Source organism: Aquarana catesbeiana, linkage group LG09, assembly GCF_042186555.1.
Source record: "Aquarana catesbeiana isolate 2022-GZ linkage group LG09, ASM4218655v1, whole genome shotgun sequence".
Classification (NCBI taxonomy): domain Eukaryota; kingdom Metazoa; phylum Chordata; class Amphibia; order Anura; family Ranidae; genus Aquarana; species Aquarana catesbeiana.
This window is the reverse complement of record NC_133332.1, coordinates 241,612,904-241,630,356: the sequence shown is the minus strand read 5'-3', so window position 1 is coordinate 241,630,356 and position 17,453 is coordinate 241,612,904.

Sequence of the window (17,453 nt, the reverse complement as noted above, 5' to 3'; positions counted from 1 at the left end):
ATCTTCATTGGTGGCCTGAGGAGCACATATCTAAGGGAGCGCAAGAAAGTCCTGGATTCACAGAGATCCGGAGCAGCAGATGACATCTATGTCCCCAGGATGTTGTACTACGACAGGCTGCATTTTCTGGCAGGCCAGACTGAACCCAGGCCATCCCTCTCCAGTCTTCCTTCCACGCTTCCTTCCCCCCCGGCTGAGGCTTCTGACACCCAACCTGGGCCTTCCAGGCCACATGTGGAGGAGCCCAGATTGAGCCAGGTATAGCATTCCTCTAAATATTTCTGCTTGTCCAATCAATGATGTTAACTAGATGTTAGTTGGGAGTACTAATTTATGATTGTGATTGATGATGCAAAACATTACAACCATGTCCCTTTTTCATACACAGGGAAGTCTCAGCCAGGAGATGGCCGGGCCGAGCCAGCTGGCTGATCTGCAGGTCCCTCCACCCCCCCTGGAAAGAGAAAGTGGCAGTAGGAGGAGTGCCCTAGAGGAGGCTACCAGAGGACTCTTTTGGAGGGCTACAGAGGTCCTGGGAGCACGACAGACCGTGGAGGAGGACATTGCTGCCGTCATTGCATATAAAATGCAGAGGATGGAGGAGGGCCAACAAGCCATGTGTGAGGCGCTCATATTGGAGGCTCTTAACAAAGGTATGAGGGGCCAAATGACAGCTCAGACACACCTTTGTGATGGTCCTCCTCCTCCTCCTCCCTCTCCTCCAGGTCCTCCCAGTCCTCCTCCTCCTCCAGGTCCTACTCCTCCTCCTGCCACATCTCCAACAGCACAGCCACAGCCGGGAAGGAAGCGTGAAAGGAAGACCAGAAAGTGTGGACCCTGGATCCAGTCTGGTCGGCCAAAAAATGCAGCCTCTTGTGGTACCACAGCCTGGGGACACACATGTCATCTGCTGCTATCCGGATCTCTGCGAATTCTGGACCAGACTGCCCTCCCTTACATATGGACTCCTCAGGCCACCAATTTTGATGTTGAAGAATTGATGTCTGCCTTGGGTGTCCAAGGCTTCGCTAATTTCTCTTGTTGATCCACTGTTGCCTTCCTCTTTGTTTGGTTCTGATCCCTTAATAAAGGATTTTTGTTTTGAATTATACTCTCCTATGTGTTTTACTTCAAAAATGACAGTTTGTTTGTGAGGATTCAGGTACATTTCAAATATACAATGTGAAATGAACAAGGGACACCAACAACAAACAATCTCCTTGAGATTAAATAATAAAATATATCAATGGTGTTGGGGTAACTTGACACACAAAACACACACAAACATATTCTGGAGTAAAAATAAAAATAACATTGAACAAAGATCAGCCTTTGAAAAAATCCAAACTTTAAATAAAAAAAAGGCTTAAAATCCCAAAAAAAATTAAATAAAAAAAAAAAATTCTGTCAGATGTGACAACTAATAACAATATATTCAGGGAATCCCAATAAAAAAACAAAAATAAAACTTTGTGAGAAGTCTGTGTGAATATGAGCAGCAAAACTACTTAATTCTTGTCACATTATAAAGAAGAAGAGAGTGCGCTGTATTAAACCATTTTTAACATTGCAGCGTGACGAAAGTGCTGTATCCATTGCGAACGCTAAGTTTACCAGAACGAGCTGTTCCGTCTTGGAATTTCTTCTGAGCATGCGTGGCACTTTGTGCGTCGGAACAGGCCACACACGGTCGGAATTGACGCGATCGGATTTTGTTGTCGGAAAATTTTATCTCCTGCTCTCCAACTTTGTGTGTCGGAAAATCCGATGGAAAATGTCCGATGGAGCCCACACACGGTCGGAATTTCAACAACACGCTCCGATCGGACATTTTCCATCGGAAAATCCGACCGTGTGTACGGGGCATTAGTGGTATAGTATCTGAACGGATCAATATCTGATCCGATCAGATCTATACTAGCGTCCCCAGCAGTTTAGGGTTCCCAAAAACGCAGTGTTAGCGGGATCAGCCCAGATACCTGCTAGCATCTGCGTTTTGCCCCTCCGCCCGGCCCAGCCCAGCCCACCCAAGTGCAGTATCGATCCATCACTGTCACTTACAAAACACTAAACTCATAACTGCAGCGTTCGCAAAGTCAGGCCTGATCCCTGCGATCGCTAACAGTTTTTTTGGTAGCGTTTTGGTGAACTGGCAAGCACCAGTGGCCTAGTACACCCCGGTCGTAGTCAAACCAGCACTGCAGTAACACTTGGTGACGTGGTGAGTCCCATAAGTGCAATTCAAGCTGGTGAGGTGGCAAGCACAAGTAGTGTCCCGCTGCCACCAAGAAGAAGACAAACACAGCCCCGTCGTGCCCATAGTGCCCTTCCTGCTGCATTCGCCAATCCTAATTGGGAACCCATCACTTCTGCAGCGCCCGCACTTCCCCCATTCACATCCCCAACCAAATGCAGTCGGCTGCACGAGAGGCATTTTCTTTATGTCCTCCCGAGTACCCCTACCCAGCGAACCCCCCCAAAAAAGATGTCGTGTCTGCAGCAAGCGCGGATATAGGCGTGACACCCGCTATTATTGTCCCTCCTGTCCTGACAATCCTGGTCTTTGCATTGGTGAATGTTTTGAACGCTACCATTCACTAGTTGCGTATTAGCGTAGGGTACAGCATTGCACAGACTAGGACACACTTTCACAGGGTCTCCCAAGATGCCATCACATTTTGAGAGACCCGAACCTGGAACTGGTTACAGTTATAAAAGTTAGTTACAAAAAAAAGTGTAAAAAAAAAAATATATATATATAAAATAAAAAAAAATAGTTGTCGTTTTATTGTTCTCTCTCTCTCTATTCTCTCTCTATTGTTCTGCTCTTTTTTACTGTATTCTATTCTGCAATGTTTTATTGTTATTATGTTTTATCATGTTTGCTTTTCAGGTATGCAATTTACTGTGTTTTATTGTTAACCATTTTTTTGTCTTCAGGTACGCCATTCACGACTTTGAGTGGTTATACCAGAATGATGCCTGCAGGTTTAGGTATCATCTTGATATCATTCTTTTCAGCCAGCGGTCGGCTTTCATGTAAAAGCAATCCTAGCGGCTAATTAGCCTCTAGACTGCTTTTACAAGCAGTGGGAGGGAATGCCCCCCCCACCATCTTCCGTGTTGTTCTCTGGCTCTCCTGTCTCAACAGGGAACCTGAGAATGCAGCCGGTGATTCAGCCAGCTGACCACAGAGCTGATCAGAGACCAGAGTGGCTCCAAACATCTCTATGGCCTAAGAAACCGGAAGCTACGAGCATTTCATGACTTAGATTTTGCCGGATGTAAACAGCGCAATTGGGAAATTGGGAAAGCATTTTATCACACCGATCTTGATGTAGTCAGATGCTTTGAGGGCAGAGGAGAGATCTAGGGTCTAATAGACCCCAATTTTTTCAAAAAACAGTACCTGTCACTACCTATTGCTATCATAGGGGATATTTACATTCCCTGAGATAACAATAAAAATGATTAAAAAAAAAAAAATGAAAGGAACAATTTAAAAATAAGATAAAAAAACAAAAAAATAATAAAGAAAAAAAAAAAAAAAGCACCCCTGTCCCCCCCTGCTCTCGCGCAAAGGCGAACGCAAGCGTCGGTCTGGCGTCAAATGTAAACAGCAATTGCACCATGCATGTGAGGTGTCACCACGAACGTCAGATCAAGGGCAGTAATTTTAGCAGTAGACCTCCTCTGTAAATCTAAAGTGGTAACCTGTAAAGGCTTTTAAATGCTTTTAAAAATGTATTTAGTTTGTCGCCACTGCACATTTGTGCGCAATTTTAAAGCATGTCATGTTTGGTATCCATGTACTCGGCCTAAGATCATCTTTTTTATTTCATCAAACATTTGGGCAATATAGTGTGTTTTAGTGCATTAAAATTTAAAAAAGTGTGTTTTTTCCCCAAAAAATGCGTTTGAAAAATTGTTGCGCAAATACTGTGTGAAAAAAAAAATGAAACACCCACCATTTTAATCTGTAGGGCATTTGCTTTAAAAAAATATATAATGTTTGGGGGTACAAAGTAATTTTCTTGCAAAAAAAAATAATCTTTTCATGTAAACAAAAATTGTCAGAAAGGGCTTTGTCTTCAAGTGGTTAGAAGAGTGGGTGATGTGTGACATAAGCTTCTAAATGTTGTGCATAAAATGCCAGGACAGTTCAAACCCCCCCCCCAAATGACCCCATTTTGGAAAGTAGACACCCCAAGCTATTTGCTGAGAGGCATGTCGAGTCCATGGAATATTTTATATTGTGACACAAGTTGCGGGAAAAAGACACATTTTTTTTTTTTGTTTTTTTGTACAAAGTTGTCACTAAATGATATATTGCTCAAACATGCCATGGGAATATGTGAAATTACACCCCAAAATACATTCTGTTGCTTCTCCTGAGTACGAGGATACCACATGTGAGACTTTTTGGGAGCCTAGCCACGTACGGGACCCCAAAAACCAAGCACTGCCTTCAGGCTTTCTAAGGGCGTACATTTTTGATTTCACTCTTCACTGCCTGTCACAGTTTCGGAGGCCATGGAATGCCCAGGTGGCACAACCCCCCCCCCCCCATGACCCCATTTTGGAAAGTAAACACCCCAAGCTATTTGCTGAGAGGTATAGTGAGTATTTTACAGACCTCACTTTTTGTCACAAAGTTTTGAAAATTGAAAAAAGAAAAAAAAAAAGTTTTTTCTTGTCTATCTTCATTTTCAAAAACAAATGAGAGCTGCAAAATACTCACCATGCCTCTCAGCAAATAGCTCGGGGTGTCTATTTTCCAAAATGGGGTCATTTGGGGGGGTTTGTGCCATCTGGGCATTTTATGGCCTTCAAAACTGTGATAGGTAGTGAGGAGTGAAATCAAAAATTTACGCCCTTAGAAATCCTGAAGGCGGTGATTGGTTTTCGGGGCCCCGTACTCCACTAGGCTCCCAAAAAGTCCCACACATGTGGTATCCCCGTACTCAGGAGAAGCAGCTGAATGTATTTTGGGGTGCAATTCCACATATACCCATGGCCTGTGTGAGCAATATATCATTTAGTGACAACTTTTTGTAATTTTTTTTTTTTGTCATTATTCAATCACTTGGGACAAAAAAAATAAATATTCAATGGGCTCAACATGCCTCTCAGCAATTTCCTTGGGGTGTCTACTTTCCAAAATGGGGTCATTTGGGGGGGTTTTGTACTGCCCTGCCATTTTAGCACCTCAAGAAATGACATAGGCAGTCATAAACTAAAAGCTGTGTAAATTCCAGAAAATGTACCCTAGTTTGTAGACGCTATAACTTTTGCGCAAACCAATAAATATACGCTTATTGACATTTTTTTTACCAAAGACATGTGGCCGAATACATTTTGGCCTAAATGTTTGACTAAAGTTGAGTTTATTGGATTTTTTTTATAACAAAAAGTAGAAAATATCATTTTTTTTCAAAATTTTCGGTCTTTTTCCGTTTATAGCGCAAAAATAAAACCGGCAGAGGTGATCAAATACCATCAAAAGAAAGCTCTATTTGTGGGAAGAAAAGGACGCAAATTTTGTTTGGGTACAGCATTGCATGACCGCGCAATTAGCAGTTAAAGCGACGCAGTGCCAAATTGGAAAAAGTCCTCTGGTCCTTATGCAGCATAATGTTCCGGGGCTAAAGTGGTTAATCTAGACATTTTTGCAGTATCTGGTGTGGATCTAGGTGACTTTTCCTTCAAGTTTTGCACAACTTGTACATGAAATAGATGCTGTATTGAGTCTCCAAACATTTCCTTATATATAAATGTCTCTTAACAATCCACAAGTCACCTAGCTTTAGTTTTAGATCCTTCCAAACTTTTAGGATCTGGAATTGGGGAGAAAACACTTAAATGAGTTTGTCAAAACCTTAAAAGATCAGCAACGATCTCTGTGAGATCCAAATGGAGGACTTCAGCTGCTGAGACAAAATATAAGCAAGTGAGTAACACACTCCCAAACCAAATCCCATAGGGAGAGAGTCCAACATCCCCTTAGGGGCTTGATAAAATATAAGAAAACATTCAGACAAAAGTTTTCTAGTTTCTTACTCTACTTTTTCCGCTACTGTAAGAGAACTGTTGCGCTCCGGGCTCACTCGCACACAAGGGACTCTTTGGATCGCAGATGCGCCAATGCGCGTGCACAAAGGAATGTGCGTGCCCGCAGGAGCGCGTCCACGCGCCCCTTTGGCGCCAGACGGCCTACTTAAGGGGCACACTGACTGTAAACAGATGCTGACTGATCTTCAGCTGTTCCTGTACCAGTACCCTGGGTTTCTGCTTGTCTGCCTGATATCCGTTGCTGAACCCTTGGCTTCCCCTGACCTTGCTTCTGGACTCTTCCTCATCTTTGATTACTGGTTCCTGATTCCGGCGTCCTATTTGACTCTGCTCCTGCCTGATGATTTGGTACCTTGCTGCCCGCCTGCTTCCGAACCCGGCTATTCCTGTGACTTCGTTCCTGTCTCCTGTTTGGCTCCAAGCTGCCTGCCATGTTGCTGCATCTCCGCTCCTGCGATCTGCTGCGACTTCCTGCATACCCAAAGCCGCATCATCTGCCTCAAGCTTCCAGGGCTACATCTGTAGGCACTCGTATTCCTCCTTTCGGTCCTTCTGTTCCCTCTCTCAGCAGGACCCGGGTTGGAGATACAAGGGCGGCCAACCTCGTCACTTCAGACTACGATAAGGTACGTGACAGCTACACTGTAGACAGTAGGGAGTGTAAAAAGAAAACCTCAAAACTTCTAGTAAGGACTCCCCTATAAAAATGATTTCCTCTGATACTCCCTGTAGATTCTGGCACTCTGTACTTACAAACTACTTCTGATAACACTTTTTACTGTGGCCTTTGCAGTAGCATTTGCCACTGGACATCCAGAAAACATGTCCATACAGACAAAATGCACACTCGTAAGATCCTGACTTGGGCATCTGGATACATCTTTTTGTAATCTCCGGAAGGGATGTTCAGCTTTTGGTAACACCTATGGTAACAGGTAAAACAAGAAGTGGTATGTTATAAAAACAACTGTGGAGAACCCTGGCTCTATCCCACGCTCATTTACTAAGGCAGCCATAACTGCTTGTGACCGATGACACAGTCCATGTGTCAAGCTGGAGTGAAAAGAGTGGCTGGCAGACATAAATGATCACCTTTTCCAAAGTCCTATTTCATAAGAAGTTGCCCCCTGTGGACCACTTGTTCTTCTCGTTCTGGGGTCCTTAAAGTTGAATTGTTAATCCCAGCTATACTGGGCCAATACTAGGGTGGAATCTGTGAGTTGCACAGACCCAGCAAGTGTCTGGGGCTGTAATGCAGCATCCTTAGTCACCTGGTCTGCTTCCATGTGTGAGTTTTAAAGTTAGTATGGCTACCTCAGCAAGAACCTGGAAGGCTGAAAACAGCCAATCAAATTAACTTAGCATGCTTGATTGGTTTACCTGCCAAAGTAAAAACAAACTTCTGGCCCTTCAAATGGAACCAAAAACTCTCTATATCTTGACTATCTATAAAAATATACACTCTTTTTATAGCTCACAGGCTTTGCTAAAACATGAAGCTCTGCTTCCTGAGCTGAGGAAAAAGGATCCAATGACTCTAAATACAGAGCATCCTTCTGGGTGATAAACTGCATCCTCATAAAACCGGGAATAACTCTACAAAAAATTAAATATCTGTGTCTTCAGGGAGTGTGTCCTGCACTGGGCTCACAGCAGCTGATTCTTGCACCATCAATTTAACACACGTGGCTTCCTTTGTCTCCAGCCTCCTTCAATAGAGGCAATAAGGTGGCTGGATTCAAATGTACGCATTTTTCATTGTTAGATTTGTACATAAACAAACAAAACAAATTCATATTTTGAACCTTTCATTAGACAAACACTTAGTTAGCTGTATATTTGCTGCGCAGAATGTGGGACCATTAAAAATTAAATATTTGACCAAAATAATGTCTGTAACTTTGTCTAATAGCACCTTTGCATAAAGCTACAGCTCTGATATATTGGGGTGAACCCTTCATTACTGGGTCCAGCTTGCATAAATATATTTCAATGGCTTGTTTTCTATCATGCTGTTTGTGTAAGAACTCCAGTTTCATGTTTCAAAAAGACAACTTTTTCCTGGCAATATTATAATAAATGATAACCATACCCTGTGGTCATGCAGAAATGTCCAATAAATCCAAAATATTCTTCTGCTTATACCACTGCACTTACAAGGAAAAGGGGCACATCATTTCACAATCCACACATTCTGCTTTGGATTTCAAAAATAAAAACAAAAGGACCAACAATCTATATGATGGACCAGAAAGGACTCAGCCACATCAAAAACTATAAAACAACTGGCTGCAGGTGGCATCTATCCTAACAGGGTGTGTGGACTTGATGTGATGGGTCTGTTATATTTAAATTTTATTTATTATTACTGTCACATCATGGACCGCACATCAAGTTATTATCAGACCTTAAGATTTCATTTTTGTAGAAAAACTTGTTATGTATCCCATCCATCTTGGCTTTGTTAAATATTATAGCAGCTGTATTCCAAATAACAAACTCATCTTAATCTTTTTTTTCTCTCAATAAGGGCTTATTGTATAAATGTAAAATTACAAAATTGTTATCTTAATCTAAACTAATCCCATTTTTACAAATTTCTCCAATAACCTGGATTTCATTTCCAACCAAAAGTTGTCTAAACCAGTTTCAATATATCTATATTATTAATAAAATTGTTAAACTTATAATAAAAATGAATACTCAAATGATAATTTCAATACCGCACACTAATATATATCCACAGATACATTTTCTTAAAGGGGGACATATTACTTAATTTTACTCAATTTCCCTTTTTTAAATGCACTGTTTCCACTATGAAAGGATATTCAATTTGTGTAATACATGGTTAAATGTAACCTTCATTTTACCATCTTTGGAAAACAGATTCAAAACAATTGTGATCACATTGTTTATCATTAGATTCGTTAATCCGGCACATTTTGTTATAAATGTTTTGTCTAAAAAACTGAAATTGGCATGGTGTCCTTCCAGCTTATCACCGACCTCTCATCCCAGCCACATTCTTTCAGGAGAGCGCAAAGGAGGGGGTCACATCTGCATGCATGACACACACTAGAGATAGAACTAAAGGTTCCAGCATTCACACACATACACGAATATCTGTCTAAAATCGCTTATATTTTCTCCCATTTGTACACAACACATGCATATCATTCTCTCACTTTGTTTTAACTCTTTATTTCCCTGTTTAACTTCTGCTTTCTTGACTTTACTAGTTGTAGTGCCTGACCCCAAATTCATCCCACAACTTAACATGAAAATGTCCCTTTCTGTCTAGTGTTAATTGTCACCCTTGATCCATCCTGCTCACATAGATAGCTGTTTCTCTAGCTGTTTACCCTGCATGATTCTTAGTCCCTGTGGACTTTGGTAACCCAGTTACCCAGTGTGGATCCCTGTCCACTTTAACCATTAATCTAGGGGCTCAGTATAGGCGGAACCACACCTTCGGTTCATATATATAGTGCTCCTCTTGCGCTGGGCATTTTTGAGGGTCTCTTACCCTTCATTCCCTTACTTAATTTAATGTTCATAATGACTGGCCAGTCTTTTCTACGTGTGCTTATACCCTCTTGCCTCTAAACTACTTTATCTAGCAGATGTACTACATATACCTATGAACAGCACTATTCTTCCCTTTCCTATCTATAACACTCGGATGGACAGTAGACAGTGACAACATAACATATAACCACCAACCAATACAGTTCAACTAAGGGGAGTAAAATAGGTACCCTTTGTCCTGAAACTGCCTTACCTATCAAGGAAGTCTGATAACTCAAATGTAAGCAAAAGGCTTACCTCAGCCGGCTGATTATCAGAAATTCCCGGATCATCTCAAGCGCTTCGTTTTGGATTCTCAGGGTCACCTGCAAAACCCCTCCTAGGCAAAGCTCGCCACTTGACCAGGACATTTTATAGACAGGCAACTCCTATCCTCATATTGATTAGTGGTTCCAATTTAATAATAACTACTGCAGTAGGGAACAGACACAAACGATACACTCAGCATCTTTCCAAATAACTGTTCTGCATTATTATGACGCAATTGAAGGTTTTTGTATACATGATTACGTAGGTATCACATTAATATTACAATTGTACGTTTATGGTAACAAGGGGCGTTACATAGACAGGCTAATTCTAATCAGGACTCGAAAGAATGTAAACATGTACTGAAAACATTATTCGTGCCGTATGCACAGTGAGGGCAGTGTGCAATACATATAAAATAGAATACAATTATATACAGAACTTACAAATTTCCATTACAGAACCTTCTTCCCTCAGCCAAAACACTGAAGATGGGTCTTCCAGCATGACAATGACCCAAAACATATTGCCAAGGCAACAAAGGAGTGGCTCAAGAAGAAGCACATTAAGGTCATGGCCTAGCCAGTTCCCAGACCTCAATCCTATAGCAAATTTATGGAGGGAGCTGAAACTTCAAATTTCCAAGTAACAGCCAAAAAAACCTTAAAGTGGAGGTAAACCCACTCTCATCCTTTCTAAAACTACTGCCATAGTGGTTATCTATAAGGATAAACATTCCTTCTGCATGTATTCTTACCTGTCAAATGTCTCCCCTCTGTTATGAGACCCGAAAAATTGCAGATTATGTGGGTGGGTCTGTTGTCCAGGGCTCAGTGGGTGGAGTCGTGATGTCAGTAAACTCCCCGCCCACCTCTACACTCCCCTTGTCAACATGCATTTTCTCCTGTGTATTTCTTACACTGAACTTCTGCTATGATCACTAACATTCAGTCAAAACCCAGAAAAGTCACATGACTTCAGCATGCCCAATCATGCTGAGGTGTGGAGCAGCCAAATCTGGGAGAGCTGGAGAAGAAAGGAGGAGGGGATCTGAAGTACACAGAATGTCTCTCTCAGGCTCCTGCATGAGATATGTAAATCACCTGCAAAAAGGGGGAAAAACTGACTCCTATATCTCTGTGTCAGTTTTTATTTCACTGAAAAAAGATAAGAGGAATGCTCAGAGCTGGATTAACTCTTGGTGGCAAGACTGGGCACAGATGACATGAAACCCTATACTGTACAAGGTGCAAGCCTTAATTGAAAAAAAAGATTTCCGTTTTACATCCACTTTAAGGATTTAGAGAAAATCCGTAAAGAAGAGTGGACCAAAATCCCTCCTGAGATGTGTGTAAACCTGGTCACCAACTACAAGAAACCCTTTACCTCAGTGCTTGCCAACAAAGGTTTGTCCACAAAGTACTAAGTCCTGTTTTGCTTGGGGATCAAATACTTATTTTACTCAATGAACTGCAACTCCATTTATAACATTTGTATCGTGTTTTTTTCTGGATTTGTAGTTGATATTCTGTCTCTATCATTTAAAATACACCTATGATCAAAACCCTTAATTTCTTTGTAAGTGGTAATCTTACAAAATCTGCAGGGGATCAAATAATTATTTTCCCCACTGTATATCTGCTGCTTATTGTCACCTGATCTGTTTGATTTCTGGTCACTCCATCCTGTGATCTCCATGTCTCTCCTTGTGAATATCTTTCTTTCTAGAAATATGCACAGGTCTCAACCCCATTTTCATTACAACATGAATGGAGAAAATTGCTTTCTTTTTTTTTTTTTCTTTCTTTCTTTTTATAAAGCGCGCGTTTAACATTCAACACAGATAGCAAGGATACATATTGAAAATCAGGCAGGAGAAACAAACAAGGTCATGAGATGGTGTAAACATATCAGATACTCCCACTCCGCATAGAAAATAAGGCACATGAAAATAACTACACGGTATAGAAATACCATCGGTGTGCGAAGAAAATTGCTTTCTTTAAAGTTGTTTATGCATCAAATTTACTAGAAATACTTCTGAGAAACATCGACAAAAGATTTTATAGAAAAATTTCAAGAGTGAAAGATCTGCAGGAGAGGTGAGCACTATGCACATCTGCTAAGGTGTTTATATGGAGCTAGATAACATTGCAGAATCAATCTGTTTGATTTGTTTAGCACATTTAGTCCTGAAAATTAAATACATGTTCAAATTTGGTAATGGATTGTGTTTGTTTGGTTGAAGGGCCAGTTGACTTTAAAGTGATATTTGGTTGTAAATGGGACCAGGTGAGTCAGCCCCGGGCTCTTTATATGTCTTACATACTCCACAGTTTGACATACTCAACAGTGTGACTCCCTTTAATAATTCCCAACTCTGGAAGTTTTGGGTGTTCTTAGTACCATCCAGCTCCCCCTGTTACATTCTTATAATATAAAATATTAGGTAAGAGCCCTTATGATGGGCACAGCAGGTATGAAGACCTGAGTACCCAGTGCAGAAATCTCACTGATGGGGTCCCTGTTGACAGAAGAAGCTGAAAGTTAGTCATTTGTCAGGAGTTGTAATACAGAAGCCCAGAACTGCAATGGGTGACTTCTTACTGGCAGAATCTAATAATCCAGCATTTACTGTAATTGTCAAGGCGGGTCACACTACTACTTAATCTCTCATTAAATCTTGTGTTTCTCAGGGTGGATAAAGTCTCATCAACTCTGTAAAAAAACAAAGTGTACAATGATTCATGACCTTTGAATGCTCAACACCTAAAAATCCAGAGTGCTCATCACGCAACTGGGGATTGACGGAAGCTTTGCGACAGACACTACTGCCAGTATTTGCATGCATTATAATTTTTTTTTTACATTTTATTTTGGATATGTGATAGCTAAATGTGAATCTGTGCTTTGCCCATGCAACCCCCCCCCCCCCTGCCCTTCCAGGGGGCAAATTAGAACTATAAGCAATTTTTTATTTTTGTTTTTGGATAGAGTAAGGGATGGTAATAACCCCTGCCAATTTTTTTTACACCATCTGTGTCCCATTGTGGAGATTTCATTTTACTTCCTGTCCCATATCCAAACAGGAAGTGAGAGAAAATCCCTGCAAATTAAGGGAGGCCCCCAGGTCATCAGAACTAGTGTCCCTATTGGAACATTTCCCCTCTACTTCTTTTCTGGGGACAACCCAAAATTTGGGATTTTCTTTTACTTTTACTTTCAATGATAATGGTAAACAGGACAAATAGAGAGGGTGTCACGAGGGCCACGTACCTGATGTGAGACCGAAGCAGTGAGGAGGCCTCCCTTGCACCTCAGGTTCTTAAAGTCTCTGGAGATGGAGACAGAGACTTGGTGGGGACACCGAGTGGCAGGGGTGCCAAGGGTGCGGAGTACTGCGCAAGCCTTAGTCCGGGATCCGAGCCGAGATCAAGTCCAGTTGGGCAACAAAGCATAAAAGGGTTAATCAGAAGAAGAATGGTCACGATCCAAGCCGGGTTCGGTTCCAATTTATCAGCTGAGTACAAAAGGGACAAAGAAGTAGAATGGTCAAAGTACAAATCCGAGGTCAATGGCAAGCAGCAATCAAGAGTAGTCAAATAGGTTTCCAGGTCACAACAAGTTCAGACAGGTCACACACTAGCACAGGAACAAGGGGGGACTGAAGATAATCCAGCAATTTGGCAATGTCTGGGCTTATATAGGCAAGTTTGAGGTCACTTCCTGTGGGCCTCCTGGGGATTTTCCCGCCTTTTTCCATTAGTTTGATGTCACTTCCTGTGCGCTTCCTGGGTATTTTCCTGCCTTTTTCCATCAGGTTGAGGTCAATTCCTGTGCGCGTCCTGGGCATTTTCCTGCCCTTTTCCATCAAGTCTTCTGTGCAGGTGCGGGTTGGCGTCCTGAGGCGTCTTTGGCGCATGCTCAGTTGGCATGGATTTCCTCTTGCGGCAACGCATCATTGGTGCATGCATAGTAAGCCCTGGACTCTTACAGAGGGTGAATCTTCTCAATGAGGGCATAGACCCCAATAAACACTGACAGGGTGTCTAATCCCTCTCCACTCTATCCAAAACTAAGAAAAAAAGTTTTGCCTTTAGTTATACTTTAAACGCTCATCAAGTCTTGGGGTAGAGAAAAGGCTACTCCCCTTATTCCTCTCTCCACCAGAGCTCTTCTGTTCTTTACAGCTGGTGGGGTGGACCCTCGCCATCCTTGCTCATATTGCAGATAGTGATGGGCTTGGCCGTGTTCGAAACCTCACGTGCCCAATCCCACCAGGATCCCGCCCAGCTTCACACTGACTGCGGGAATGAAATTGTGTGAGTTCAGCTGAACTCGCACAATTTCATTCCCGCATGTCAGTCCCGACTTCGGGGGTGATTTCAGAGATATCTGTGTGGGTTTCTGCACAGATGCCAATGGAAATCGCACCCCGAAATCGCCAAAAGTAGTACAGAAACTACTTTGGGGAATCTGTGCGGCATCGCACTGATTCGGACGCTACCATTGCCGGCAATTTGGCATGCGATTTGACATGTCAAATCACATGCCAAATCACATCAATGTGAACCGGGGCTTCTACTAAGTATTGCTGCACAGAAACTATTCACTGCTCCCTTCTTTTGTGCTTGTCAGTGGGTCAGGGGCTGACCTAATTAAAAGAAGCACACTAACAATAAGAACAACAATTTTAACAATATAATTAACACTATGAAGATTAAGTTTGCAGTCACACTTGTGAATGCACCCTGCCTTCAATCAGATGCGAGAACCCCATTGTGGGTTCCCCTGATTAGCTGTTAATTAGCTGCTAATCGCGATCACTTGCATGTAATCGTTCATGCAGCAATCATCTGTAAGTGTCTGGCCCTGGATTCAGACTGCCTGCGTTCAGGGCAGATCACTTGCATGTGATCGCTGCATGAGAGATTACATCCTAGTAGCTGCGATTAGCTGTGGGAGTCGGCAGACTCCCCTTCACTTTCAATGGGGCTGCCGCTGGGGTTCTCGCATCCAATCAGAGGCAGGGTGCATTCTCAGATGTGATTGTAGCTAACAGCAAACTAACAATAATATTAACTAATGCCTAGTACACATTATTAGAAAATCAGACAAAAATATCCATATTCGGAACAATCATTCGATTTTCTCTTCTTTAATACAAGAGCCGATGTCAACTGTTTAGTCAAAAATTTCTGAAGGTACAGGCTGGAAAACATTTCTAGTTAATTATTCAAAACAAACAATTTTTATTTAATTAGCACAGTATTCGTCCTTAAAGAATCAAATGAGCAAGACTGCGCATGATTGAACCAATCTCTCCCCTGGAACGTACACAGGAAGTTTTCCTCTGTCATTTGAGAATTGTCATGCCATTAATGCCATTCTTGTTTTCAGCATGGTACGAACATTCAGGAGAAATTGGACAATCATTTGTCTGATTTTCTGAAAATAAGTACAAGGCTTAAATCGGAGTTCCAGTCATTTTTTAATTTATTAAAAGTCAGCAGCTACAAAAAGTGCACTCACCTGTCCCACGATCCAGCGGTGTACTCACCACAGCCGTGTTCTCCCTGTGTCCTCACTCAGCGGCGCCGGCATCTCTACTATGGGCACCCGGCTGTGACAGCTTGCGGCTTCACAGCCAGGTGCCCACTACACAGGAATGTAAAAAAGGGAACGTGACAGAAAAAAATTACTTTCTGTAAATGTTACAATGGTAACTAAAAAATATATACTTTTCCTTTTTTCAGCCCAATGTATTTAAATAAACTTAAGTAATCTAATTGAGTTAGGTCACCTTCACACTGGTGTTGCGCCGTGTTAGCAGTAAAGCGCCGATAGTTTTAGCGCCGCTTTACCTTCGTTTTAGCTGCGCTTTTTCAGCCGCTAACGGGGCGCTTTTAACCCCCACTAGCGGCCAAAGAAAGGGTTAAAAGCGCCAGTGTTGCGGCGCTTTCAAATCGATTTTCAGGCGCTTCGGAAGCGCTGCCCATGCATTCCAGGGGCGGTTTAGAAGCACTGCTCCCAAACCTCCCCAAAGATGCTGTTTGTAGGCTACTTTCACACTGGGGTGGTGCCGGCGTTAGCGGTAAAGCTCCGCTAGTTTTAGATGCGCTTTACCGCTGTTATAGCATCGCTTTTCGGCCGCTAGCGGGGCGCTTTTAATCACTGGCTGGCCTGAGGAAAGGGTTTAAAGCGCCCGTGTTGCAAAACTTCGGCAGCGCTGCCCATTCATTTCAATGGGCAGGGCGTTTTGGGAGCGGTTGCTCCCTCACTACACCAAAGTTGCTGCTTGCACAACTTTTTTTCCCGTCCTGCAAGAGCGCTGCCCCAGTGTAAAAGCACTCCGGTTTTCACACTGGGGTGGCATGGGAGGAGATTTTCAGGCACTTTACATGGGCTATTTTTAGCGCTAAAATGCCTGAAAAATGCCTTCAGAGTGAAAGGGGTCTTACTGTTTGTGGGCATTGCTCAAACTTCACTTGTTGTGTTAGCTATAGTGTCTTGCAAAAGTATTCACCCCCTTGGCTTTTTAACTATTTTGTTACATTACAGCCTTTAGATCATTGTTTTTTTATCTGAATTATATATGATGGATCAGAACACAATAGTCTGAGTTGGTGAAATAAAATTAGAAAAATAAATACATAAAACTATTTTTCAGAAATAAAAAAATGATAATTGGCATGTACATATGTATTCACCCCCTTTGTTATGAAGCCCATAAAAAGCTCTGGTGCAACCTATTACCTTCAGAAGTCACATAATTGGTAAAATGATGTCCACCTAAGTGTCACATGGTCTGTCATTACATATACACACCTTTTTGAAAGGCCCCAGAGGCTGCAACACCTAAGAAAGAGGCACCACTAACCAAACACTGCCATGAAGATCAAGGAACTCCAAACAAGTAAGGGACAATGTTGTTGAGAAGTACAAGTCAGGGTTATGTTATAAAAAAATATCCAAATCTTTGACGATCCCTAGGAGCACCATCAAATCTATCATAACCAAATTCAAAGAACATGGCACAACAGCAAACCTACCGAGAGACGGCCGCACACCAAAACTCACAGACCGGGCAAGGAGGGCATTAATCAAAGAGGCAGCACAGAGACTTAAGGTAACCCTGGAGGAGCTGCAGAGTTCCACAGCAGAGACTGGAGTATCTGTACATGCAGGACGACTATAAGCCGAATGCTCCATAGAGTTGGGCTTTATGACAGAGTTGCCAGAAGAAAGCCATTACTTTCAGCAAAAAACAAAATGGCACGTTTTGAGTTTGCAAAAAGGCATGTGGGAGATTCCCAAAATTCCCAAAATATGGAGGAAGGTGCTCTGGTCTGATAAGACTAAAATTTAACTTTTTGGCCATCAAAGAAAACGCTATGTATGGCGCAAACCCAACACATCACATCACCCAAAGAACACCATCCCCACAGTGAAACATTGTGTGGGGATGTTTTTCAGCAGTCGGGACTGGGAAACTGGTCAGGGTTGAGGGAAAGATAGATGGTGCTAAATACAGGGATATT